This window comes from Coptis chinensis, chromosome 5, assembly GCF_015680905.1.
Source record: "Coptis chinensis isolate HL-2020 chromosome 5, ASM1568090v1, whole genome shotgun sequence".
Classification (NCBI taxonomy): Eukaryota; Viridiplantae; Streptophyta; class Magnoliopsida; order Ranunculales; family Ranunculaceae; genus Coptis; species Coptis chinensis.
This window is the reverse complement of record NC_141460.1, coordinates 12,079,062-12,092,365: the sequence shown is the minus strand read 5'-3', so window position 1 is coordinate 12,092,365 and position 13,304 is coordinate 12,079,062. Positions and strand designations below refer to the sequence as shown.

The 13,304-nt window shown below is 35.4% G+C and overlaps 1 pseudogene; it reads left to right on the top strand.

Annotated features, from left to right (window-relative positions):
• Nucleotides 1-6,680: 6,680 nt before the first annotated feature.
• LOC147496702 (small nucleolar RNA R71) lies at nt 6,681-6,775 on the top strand (annotated as a pseudogene).
• Nucleotides 6,776-13,304: the final 6,529 nt, after the last annotated feature.

Here is a 13,304-nt window from a genome sequence, read left to right as displayed (position 1 = left end):
GAATCAAAACTTTCCACTTCAGAAAACTTAAACAAGAAGACTCCAAAAGCAAATCCATATCACGTGTCCTCATCCACTGCACTCCACCATCTATGTTTTCAAGAACACACCCACATTGCAAAACAAGGCAAATGATAAACATAAAATTGGTATAGTTTACCTACGAAATGAACAATGAAACTCAAAACGTAAGTAAACTAAAACTTATTTACGTGTCTATATTTATCAAAGTTTCTACTCTCAATTCTATCGAAATAGAGTGGAGTAACAAATTCGTTCCACTCCTAGTTCTCTAGCATGGAATGTTTCCTAGTCTAACTAATCGGTCTTAAGTCTAATGAGAGTTTTACGAGGGGGAATTATACTACAATGCAACTACCCACAAGATACAAACTATAATTGATTCAACTACGGAAATACTACGTTGATTCTATAATAAGGAATTAGGGGGGATTGATTTCACCTTAACTCAACTTAACTCACTAACGCATTTAATCGTCAGTAATCGAATTGAATCGCACTGTGAGAACAATTGGTTCTTCCTAATCCCTAATTACACATGACATTTCTACCAATTCATAACTAGCATGTGAGCGATTAAACCCATTCTCATGGCTAATTAATCGTTTCTAGAGTGGAATAGAAATTACGGCGACTTCTACGATAATCGGAATCAAGCTTTCATCAAGGCTTCTCAACCCCCTCTAATGGAGGTTTAGCTGAGAATCATTCCGCAATCATTTCCAAATGAATCTAAACTAAACATAATATCAAGATTCGAAATTTACTAATCTAAATTAAACAATAATTAAAATCTAATTAACAACTAAGAAATGGTAACCAACAATAATTAAAACTAGATCTAATAGATTGAAATAACAAAAATCGAAATGACAAGAATAATAACTATTTTATTTATCTAATGAATGATATTCAATGATTCAAAAAATTAATCTAAAACAAGAAATGAAATTCTAAAACTAAGTTCTAAAACTCATTAATGGAGGCTAACTAATCTAATTCTAATCTAGGTCTAACTATCTACCATTAACAAATAGTCAAGCTCTTGTTTTTATACTTTCAGATCCAAAAATCGTGCATGGGCTTGGAGCCATGTTTTGGGCCGGAAAATCGGGCCCAAAACCCAATTTCTTTAGTCCAAAATGGGCTCTTCAACTGTAGTTGGCTTCGACAGATGTTTCGTCCACTTCTGCTCCTCTAATTGGGCCAAGGCTTGGACCATTGGAAATCTCTTTCCGAGCCGGTTGTTTTGACATAAGATACTCCTAATTCGAGGTTTGAGTCCAAAGATACGGTCTTCGGAAGTTCTGCTGACTTGTGCACTGTTTCTGCCCGTGTTGACTTTTCAGCTTTTGACCGGGCTTTACAAAGGCTTTGTCTCCTTGAATCTTGGCCTTTATTCACAGAACTCCTTAGCAACCGACCTTTGCTCCTTTATCTCGATAAAGTGGCACATTTCTGCACATAATAGACTTTGAAGCCTGAAATACATAAAAACACGTAATCAGTATTAACTCTTAATTATTACTCACATAATTGGTCTAAAAGTACGATTGTTAAGGGGTTAAAACTACAGTTTTGGGCTCTTATCAAACCACCCCCAAACAGCATTTTGCTTGTCCTCAAGCAAATATGAGAAATTAAAATAAGTGACCAAAAATGGAGTTCTATCTACTCGTTTATTTGAGAGTCGCGATTGCATTGACCATATGCAACAAGGCCTTAAACCACTAGGAATTCCCTAGTGGACGAAGTTATAGTCTCGTGAGAGTTTTTCGATGAAGGTACTCACAAACTTCATCTATACTACAACGACTAAGAAATAAAACTATTGTTTCCTTATTTATGTCTCAATTATCTATACATCTCACTAGCAATGAATACTGAGAATAATCATGTGAAACTTAAGCCGATATATGCATAATAATCAATCATCTACATATAAACATATATACAATAAGTAATGCTATGAAATGCGAATATGAGTCCGTTTTGAAACTTTAGAATAAGCGTCCTTAAGTAGGTTCTCACATAAAAGTCAAGACAAAAATCACTCTCGATTTTTCCACTCAAGTTTTGCTACTCCATTAATGCAGTGGGCATACTTTACCTTACAATCTCAATGACACACAAAGGAAGCGAAGTTGATCAAACACATCTACCACTTACTATCCCACTAACCTATTCCTAATTAAGCTAGAGGTCTTTATTAGGTGTTGTGGGGATTAGGAGATGGTTTAAGAAGGAAGGAAATGGATATTCAAAGGGAAAAGTCCGAGATAATAGAGTCTTCATATTATGTAACTAGAAAACCTTGTTATTTACTTTTTGCTTCTACACTTTGTTTCCATCCTTAGCATATTTTTTTTTTTTTTTTTTTTCTTTGGCTTTTTGACTCCTTTTATTCTATTTTTTGGAGTTTTTATTTTATTTCTATTTTTTTTTTCTTTTCTTTGGATGGAAACTTCTTTTTTCTTTATTTTTTTGAAGCAATTAACTAACTTTTTTTTTACAGGTTTTCTCTTCTTCTTTCTTCCTTATTCTATTCTCAGACTTATCTAAATTGGGTAGGTTGAATTTTTTTATTTTGTTTTATTTTGTAACAGGATAAAGGATTTGTGGTTTATGAAAGGGCTAGTGAAAGGCTCAGTGGGGCGACTAGCGGAAAATATACTTAGGTAAAAATTTCTAGCTATATCGATCCAAAAAGGGCCTAAATTCTCTCTTAGGACATGGTATAGTGGTCAAGCAAGTGGACGTGTGATTTCTCTATTCGGAATATACTTCTCCCTTGTGTCATTTCTCAAATGTTTCACTCATATAAGGCTTTAGGCTATATTCTCCACAGGATTTGTGAAGAATAAGTACTCTAGCCTAGATTTTAAACTTCTTGCCAAACAATCATAGATACTCATGTAATATATTTATAGATAGATGCAAAGATTATTACCTACATATTAACCTAAGTTTCTAAAAACTATTCTAATGCAAAAGCTCATTGAGACTTCTAGATTATTAAGAGCATAGAGAAAGAAACAATACCAATATTCCTAAGTGTATAGCATAAACTTTTTATTTTTATTTTTTTTTTATTTTTATTATTTTTTAAGACAAATAATCGTAATATACAACCTAATATGTGCTTAACATTTACATCGTGTTTCTATACCACCCCAAACAATTTGGGAGAAGGGGTTCATGAAACAATTCAATAGCACAATTAAATTATGTAACTAACTAATTTTTATAATTTTTAACATTTTATAAATAAAAGTGCGTAATTTACATCATAAAAGTGTCTAATTTTTGCAAATGTTTCTATCCCACCCCAAACAATCGAACGCTTTGTCCTCAAAGTGTAAAGAGATAAGGAAAGAATTTACCATAGAAACGTGGCAAAATTGGTAGTACTGTGAATGAAATATTGTAAAGATGATATGATAATATGAAGCACAATTAAACTGGTAGTGCGTGCTAACTAACACAAACTCTCTTTGGAGTAAACATGACAGGCTTAGGGTGGCAACATGATTTGAAATGAATACCAAAATCGCCACCCCAAAACAAAATTAGAAAACTCTTTTTAAGTTTGAAAATTTTTGTTTGGCCTATCTCAGAAAGTTGGTATTAGATGAAAACTTGGGTATTTTAAAGTTAGATTCCCTAGACTTACTAATATATGTTTATGTTTTTATTTTATTTAGTTTTTATATGTTTGATTTTTAGAAAAACAAAACAAAATTACGATAAAGAACTAAAAATGAAACTCACTCCATAAAGAAGCACTACTCAATCCACGAGAAAAAGTGGAAGAGATAAATGCGTGAGTCACATGAAACGTGGACTAAGAATCCAACACTTACAACTACTCACTCCAAAAGGAGGGTCCGGTTGCCTTAATGGTGCACTCCCATAACATAAGATTGGAATGGAGTACACCGAAGAATAAAATGAGTCTTTTATAGTCAGATAGTCGAGACTTTATCTAAACATATGTATGAATATGCAGTTTATCATATATCAACAATCGAAATAGTTGTGGATCGTTCCATAAATAAATATCACAGAAAACATATCCAAACACAATCAAGCACCAAGATTTCCTACGACGCAGCCTAGTGGAATGAAAGCGAAGTCAGATAGACCTATAACATAACCGAGCATGCATCTTATGTTTCATCTTTGAATGAGAGGGTGTCCTAGTGAATAAGTGTGGAAAAGTGAATGGTTGTGGAAAATATGGTGGATTGGGATAAGTTTTAGAGGGAAAGCATGGAAAAATGAGGATGTGGGTTTAGCACAAAACTCATTCATGGTGTAGTTAGGGACCTGTCTCAAGTCTAAAAAATGAAGGTGTCAAGTGGTTTATCCTTGGGAAGTATTTGTTTACTAGGTGGATTTAAAAAATCATGAAGCACAGGAGAAACTAAAGGATCGAGTGCAAACTCGAGGTTTCTTTGAAAAGGTGGAGGGTGGGGAATATTGGTGATGGAAGGTGAATGATTCTCAGCTAGAGCTCTCAAGTCCATATCATTAGAAATCTTGATATATGCAAGACATTCCTCAATAGGTGGGTCAAAAGGATCACTGGGATAGAGATTGAAAAATTCATCTTCCGTCATAGCATCAAGGGATGAATGGTTGTTGGCAAAGGGGACTCATGAAGTGGTAAAAAGCGGTCAAAAGAGTTGCAGGAATTCTTCTTCGATTTCGCCTACAACCAGGGAGTCATTGTTAAAGTCGGAATTTCCGAAGGAAAGGAATTTGTTAATCTGTTTCTCCGAAAACATGTTTTTGAAGTAATCTTGAGCTAAACTCTCGATCATGCTAACCTCTCCATTTGTAGATGAATCGGGATACTGTGTCCTCGTTTTGAAAACATTTACCTCAACAGAAAGATGGCCAAAGGACAAGGACATCGAACCATCGTGCAGTTTTTATGGCGTTGGCGAGCCAAGAAGGGACGCCCTAAAATGATAGGTACAGAGTCGTTAGTGACTTCGTGTGTCGAGGATAACGGTTGGTGGGTAGTAAAAATTTTGGACTTTAACCAAAGATGTTTTCAACCACACCCTTAGGATACTTAATAGACCGATCGCCTAATTGCAATATCATTTTAGTAGGTTGCATCTCCTCTAGACCTATTTGTTTATATACAAAAAACGGGGAGTAAGTTAACACTAGCCCCCGTGTCTAGTAGCGGTCGTCGTCGTGTGAGAATCTCCTAAGGTGCATTGTACAAGATGGGATGACCGGGGTCCTTGTACTTAACAATTCCATTATTTTCCGGATTATTTTTGGAAAGGCGTCTTTTGGTATGGTGGTCTTTTAAGAAACTTAGCATGGTGTGGTAGCTTTTAATAGCTTCGAGGAAGGGAAGGTTTATAGTTAGATTCTTGAAAACGTCCCTAATCTCCTCATAATTAGTATTCCTAGTTAACACGGCTAATTTTTGTGGAAGCGGTGGTTTCTTTCTATATTTAGCAATAGTAGTATCACTGGATGTTTAACCGTGGCTTTCGTTTCTTAGGTTGTGTTGTAAATGGTACCTCTACGGTGGTAGGCTCTTCAGTTTCTATTTCGGTATCTAGTAAAATAGCAGGTGTAGGGTCTACTGGTGGGGTACCTATAGGCATCGTTACTTTGTTATCAACCACTCTGCCAGAACGTAGAATGGTGATGGCCTTTAGCTCACCTACATTTTCATATTCATTACTAGTATTATCGGTTACCTCAAAGGCTGTACTTGTTGTTTTAGGATTAGGTATTCCGTGACCTGGAAACACACCTTTGGGTTGGGCTTTATCTTAAGCCAACTGTTGGGTTAAATTATTAACGGATTGTAGAAGCTGTTGGTTAGATTGAGCCATGGTTTGGAAAAGTTTTTGGCTCACTTGTATGAAGGTGTCAAGACGATCCGTTTGTGTGGTAGTAGTCACGGGTGGTGTGGTTGGAACTATTTCCGTGAATTATTTATGGGTGGATTTTCATAGTTTTTATTTACCGGAACGATACCTCTATTAGCATTATAATTATTATAACTACCTTGACTTTGTGCTTGACCTTGTCGAGGTTGCACTTGGTTGTTATAATTATTAAAATTACCCTGACCCTATCCGTGTCGTGGTGGAGCTTGGTTAAAACTTTGTGTTGGCCTAACATATTGATTATTGTACCCTGGAGGTGTGACGTGTTGGTTATTTCTCCAACCGAAGTTGGAATTTTGTCTCCAAGGGGCATTAGGTTCACTATTAATGGAACAAGCCTGTTCATAGGCTATAGGACAGTGGAAGTCGGGATGCTCAGGGCTCCAACAGAAACTACATGGATTTGAATTTACATTCATGACGGGGATAGGCTTTTATTGAACTGAAATGGCCTCTACCTTTTTAGTGAGTGATTCAATTAGAGTTTTAAGCTTGGGATCGTGTTTAATTTCAAACATACCGGCGGCCTTAATTGTATTAGAAGAACTAGCGGAGCGGTGGATATCTTCACTACCCCCCCCAGTTGTTATTTCGCTTAGTTTGATCCTCTAAAAATTTATAAGCCTCTGAGGCTCCTTTGCTTAAGAAACTACCCCATTCATTATGTCTAGGACTTCTTTATGGTGGTCTAGAAGTCCTTTGAAAAAGGCACGAACTAACGTGTCTTTCGCTAAGTTATGATGTGGACACTCTATAAGGAGATCGGTGAAACGATTCCAAGCCTCTAAAAATGATTCATGAGGATTTTGTCGAAAAGAAATGAATCTTGGAAAGCATCTCTTCCGTCTTTAGGGGTGGGTAAAAATGTTCCATAAACAGTGAACAAGTTTAGCCCACGAGTCCACGTAATTAGGCTTGGGCATTTACCAAGACGCCTTTATCGGCTAAGGTGAAAGGAAATACCCTTAGTTTAATTTGTTCCGCACCAACCGTAGGATGGTGGAATGTTGTTAGGACTTGTTCAATCCTACGCATGTGCTGATAAGGTTTTTCATGGTCTAATCCATGAAAAACATGTAACAAATTAAAAATATTTGGGGGGATTCGGAAATCCCCCACAGGGTCTGCTAGAACGATGCAAGATTTGGGGCTATCGCTCAAGGCTTTATAAAAGTCCGAGAGAGGAGTCTCTCCTACGTCGGGCATTGTGTCAGGTGGTGTGTGTGAAATAGTAGCTAGAGGTGGAGTGGGTGGTATACTAGATAGAATTGTTTGTTGATGTTGTTGTGTGATTACGTTCGGTGTTTTTGTTCGACCAGACCTTAATCTCATACAAGGCTAAGACCAAATTTAGCTAAACACATCAACACTCCAAACAATTCTGATATACTAGTGTAAACCTCTAACAGGAGATCGCGAGGTGTGGAAGAAAGGAATACCCGATTGCGCCCTTGTTTCGCTTTATGAATAACGTCTTGTTCTGGCGTGTTAGGTGTATATAACAAGTTAAAACACTGAAAAACTTGAAAAATCGAAATTGAAACAAACCCGTGGAAATCGGCAAATTTCAGCTTAGAGCGCTGGTGCTTTCAGAGTTCGATAACTTAGCGGCTGGTCGCTCGGTAAGGTTCCAGCCAAGGTTCCAGGAGTTTGCCACTTTGCTTTGCGGTCGCGGCCCATGTAATTTTTCGGGAACTTTTCAATGCTGAAACGGACAACCATAGTATGAATCAAACAAGGGTGGGTGGGTGAAATGGGACTTAAAAATGACTAATTATACTATGAAAATAATGCTAAAGTGAAACTAAGACGGCAGCGGCGCCATTTGATAAACATAAAATTCTTAAGTTTACCTACGAAATGAACAATGAAACTCAAAACGTAAGTAAACTAAAACTTATTTACGTGTCTATATTTCTCAAAGTTTCTACTCTCAATTCTATCGAAATAGAGTGGAGTAACAAATTCGTTCCACTCCTAGTTCTCTAGCATGGAATGTTTCCTAGTCTAACTAATCGGTCTTAAGTCTAATGAGAGTTTTACGAGGGGGAATTATACTACGATGCAACTACCCACAAGATACAAACTATAATTGATTCAACTATGGAAATACTACGTTGATTCTATAATAAGGAATTAGGGGGGATTTATTCCACCTTAACTCAACTTAACTCACTAACGATTTAATCGTCAGAATCCGAATTGAATCGCTACGAGAACAATTGGTTCTTCCTAATCCCTAATTACACATGACATTTCTACCAATTCATAACTAGCATGTGAACGATTAAACCCATTCTCATGGCGAATTAATCGTTTCTAGAGTGGAATAGAAATTACGACGACTCTACGATAATCAAAATCAAGCTTTCATCAAGGCTTCTCAACCCCCTCTAATGGAGGTTTAGCTGAGAATCATTCCGCAATCATTTCCATATGAATCTAAACTAAACATAATATCAAGATTCAAAATTTACTAATCTAAATTAAACAATAATTAAAATCTAATTAACAACTAAGAAATGGTAACCAACAATAATTAAAACTAGATCTAATAGATTGAAATAACAAAAATTGAAATGACAAGAATAATAACTATTTTATTTATCTAATGAATGATATTCAATGATTCAAGAAATTAATCTAAAACAAGAAATGAAATTCTAAAACTAAGTTCTAAAACTCATTAATGGAGGCTAACTAATCTAATCCTAATCTAGGTCTAACTATCTACCATTAACAAATAGTCAAGCTCTTCTTTTTATACTTTCAGATCCAAAAATTGTGCATGGGCTTGGAGCCATGTTTTGGGCCGGAAAATCGGGCCCAAAACCCAATTTCTTTAGTCCAAAATGGGCTCTTCAACTGTAGTTGGCTTCGACAGATGTTTTATCCACTTTTGCTCCTCTGATTGGTCCAAGGCTTGGACCATTGGAAAGCTCTTTCCGAGCCGGTCGTTTTGACATAAGATACTCCTAATTCCGAGGTTTGAGTCCAAAGATACGGCCTTTGGAAGTTCTGCTGACTTGTGCACTATTTCTGCCCGTGTTGACTTTTCAGCTTTTGACCGGGCTTTACAAAGGCTTTGTCTCCTTGAATCTTGGCCTTTATTCACAGAACTCCTTAGCAACCGACCTTTGCTCCTTTATGTCGCTAAAGTGGCACATTTCTACACATAATAGACTTTGAAGCCTGAAATGCATAAAAACACGTAATCAGTATTAACTCTTAATTATTACTCACATAATTGGTCTAAAAGTACGATTGTTAAGGGGTTAAAACTACAGTTTTGGGCTCTTATCAGCAAACATGGGTCAGCAAATTGAATTTGCTGGTATGAGTAAGACTAAATATAAAAACAATATATTATATTTCAAATAAAGGACTATACTATTACAATAATTTCAACTTGGAATACAAGTTAGTCCCAATATACAAGTCCATGAATCTCATATAATAGTACTCATCATTCCTACTTTCCAAAATAACTCACAACGTAATTACCACTTACATTCCACTTATTAAATGTACATATGATAACTTAATTAAATATAAGTTTTATACACCTTACCTTCAAGCCAACACGTTGTCTTAGGGTAGGATATTTATTTCCCTACATAAAAGATTAATAGATTCTACCCTCCTACAAAATGGAGTTAGATATCACCATAAAATGATTTATCTCAGCCAGTCAAATTCCTATTTATAATCAAACCTCATTTAAGGCATTTAATTCTTATTTATACAACTTGGTTTGTCCCGCATATTCGGGGAATACCACTTATCATAATACCTATATCAAGGGTAGTCATTCACATGACATCATTACTTCATAAAGTTTCTGCATGCATAACCATAGATCTTAGACTATCACAAGTCATTAAGATTTTCATAATAACATATCAAGTTATAGTTATTTTACAATCACATAAAAGATCACAAGCATTCACTAATATTATTCATAGTCACACTTCACATCCATAACATCACACAATTCACATATTTTAAGTTCATTCAATTCCACAATGTATCTTGTTTATTAATCACTTATTTACTGACCTCACATTTAGTTCCTACTTCATGATTTGCACTTCACACAGTTCCCAAATCAAACATACCCGTGTGCCTCTCTCACACCGAGTACCACTACAAGACATATGTCCCAAGCGGGGATATCGCCTCCAGGAATATATTTACATCTTGCAAACTCGTAACTTATGAGTCACAGCCATCTCTGGGCTTTCAATTCGCATAATCACAACCTTTATGGGCATTCAATATCTCAAGTCATTCATGGCACATTCAATGAATACCTTGAGTCATTCCTGCCACATTCAAGGAATACCCAACATACACTAATAGGTCATTCATGGCACATTCAATGAATACCTTGGGTCATTCCCGCCACATTCAAAGAATACCCATCATAACACTAATAGGTCATTCATGGCACATTCAATAAATACCTTCCTATCACAGGACATCTCAAGTCATAATATATCATTACCAAATCCTGAGGCATGGAGAGTTCTAAAGGTATGGTCGACTCATTAAAAATATTATTCTCATCTCACTTATCATTGTACTAGCATTAATCATGCACAACTATTGATCACACATGTAGAAAGTTATTTTCACGCATCAATGGAAATCAATTACTCATTTAAATATCAATGAACGCAACACGAATGGTCATCAATCAAATACAATTCAAACAGCCACAATCACATATACAATTAAATACTAACATTATACACATATAGTTATCACAAAAAACTAATATATAATATATAATATAGTGGTTGCACTTTTACTCAAAGCTGCCTACGTATCTAAATCTTTCAAGATTGGAATCAAGCCTTCGTAGTTCTTATCCAATAAATATCAACATCCTTGTATGTACCTTTAAGGAAAACAACAATTTATACTATATAGAATAACATACAATAAGTTTCAAATACTCCCACAATTATATACGTAAAGTTTCATACCCAGAGATACACTATGAACCTTTAAATCCAAAAACTCACAAATGGATATTTCTCTACTTTTTATTCTAAAAAAAAATGATCTTATGAACCATGTCGGTTCCAAATAAAACCAGTCTAAAAGTTTGCTACAAACACTATATAAAACACCCACAAAGATTTTAAGAGACTCTTAGTTTATTACTAGACATATTTCCTAAAACAGGTTTATGCACATAAAGGATAACACGGTAGGTTTTCTAGCTAACTTGTCAGAGCAATAACTTTTTTTACATTCATCCAAATGATACACCACTTGATTATTTGAAAACTAGGATATGTACACTTAAATTTCTATATAGAACTTGAAGTCCTAACTCAGCCCATCTAGAAAAAAACTTAGGTCGAAAACGGTAAAAATCCTAATCTTCAGCAACCTATAATTCTGACGCGCTATCTTCCAGAGAATATAACTCTTTCCACAGATGTCCAAACGTGACAAGGCTTTTTTCATAGAAAAGAAGACTCTAAGAACTTCCTCATTTATGTTTTACAAAAATTCTAACTCTCACTCTAACTAGATTAAAAGTGGACTTGAACACATTGCGCAGAAACTAATTTCTGACGCACAGTTTTCTGTCAACCAAACTTCCAAACATCATAGCTGTCTCTACAGGACTTGGAATGGGACGAGACTAATTGGGTTGGAAATAAGACTCAGAAAACTCACTTTTTCATGTTTTGGTGAGAGTTTGAATCTGACCCTAACTATGTGAAAACGTGATTCCAAACCAGGTATAGGTTTGGCCCAAAAACAAACTCTAACCAAAGCCCATCTAAATTAATAGAATCCGGTCCACTTAAAATAAAAAGGAACCAGCCCACAAAAATAAAAGAAATCGGCTCAAGCCCAACTAAAAGACTTTAGAGCCTGGTCCGCCTCCCAAGCCCAACTAAAGACTTTAGAGCCTGGTCCACCTCCCAAGCCCAACTAAAAGACTTTAGAGCCTGATCCACCTCCCAAGAACAACTAAAAGACATTAGAGCTCGATCAAACTTTCACCGATCAGCCAACATCAACCACCAAACTTTGTCCCTTCTAAACCCACTGATTTTACTCCACATGAAAATCCCAAACTTTTGACATAATGATAAGTAGTTAAATTAGACGTTACTCCAACTCACACTTAAATCAATTACCTTACTCTCGATTCATGTTGAAATATAGTTCGAGTAAAGGTATCGTCCCATGCCTAACATTGAAGCACTTGTTCGTTCACAACTTAGCTAGACTACTCAAGAGAAATCTTAAATGAGAGAAGACTTTTCTTGGAAGTTTTTACACTACAGTATACTTTAAATTCACTTTGCAAATTACAATCAACAAATTTATTCTAAAATTACTTAGAGAAGATAGAAGAGAGAGAAGTGTGGAAGATTGATTTACCATGTGATTTAAACTACTATTAATGAAAGACATATTTCAATTGTTTGTTTTCATATTCACTTTGATTCATAGAAAAATCAAAGTGAATACTTAAACCTTGATCCCTAGTAGAATTTCTAAATCTCTAAAGAGATTCTATTAGCACGAGAGATTAAATTAGCACCCTATCTCTAGAGCACTTCTTCAACCTCTAGTTTGTTTTCCACTTCTAACTATTTTGTAGTTGAAGTAAAAATCAAACTTGTTAAATTTAAATAATTGAATTACATCTTCATTAGTAGAGTTATCCTCACATGGGACCATCTTCAAGGGAGGAGTTAGCTCATGGTGAGATAACTACACTAATGAAAATGGAGAAGACGAAATTTCCTAAACTTATTTTCCTAAAATATAAAACAAAAAGGGAAATAAGAAGAAGAAGAAAAAGAAGAAGAAGAAGAGTGAAGGGTTACAAGGCCACAAATCACAAGTAAATTGGCAAGTTTAAGTTCCCCTCATATTTATAGTTTTAAACGAGTGAGATGGGTGGCCAAGATTACATCTTACATTTTCAATCCAAATGTTACAAATTAATCTACTTTTTTAAGTGAATTTATTTAATCTAAGTAGAGAAAGTGGGTGAATAGTAATTCCTATTACAAGATAAATAGTTAAGAGTAGGTTGTGCACTTATTAAGTGGAGAAAGTTGGTGATTACATAAGCTTCCATTTAATGACACCATGATAAATAGTAATTGGATTTTTACTTTGTCTTGATTCTGATTTGTTTTAATTCCTAGTCTAGTAAATTAATGAAAGATATATACCATTGTGTAGAGCTTGTTATGCTGATCGTTTTGACCGGTCACATGCCCAAAATGGAGTTCGGAGTCAAAATATATGATTTTCCGAAGTTTTGTTGACTTTTCTGAAAGATTTCACCAGGGTTGACCCGGAATTTAC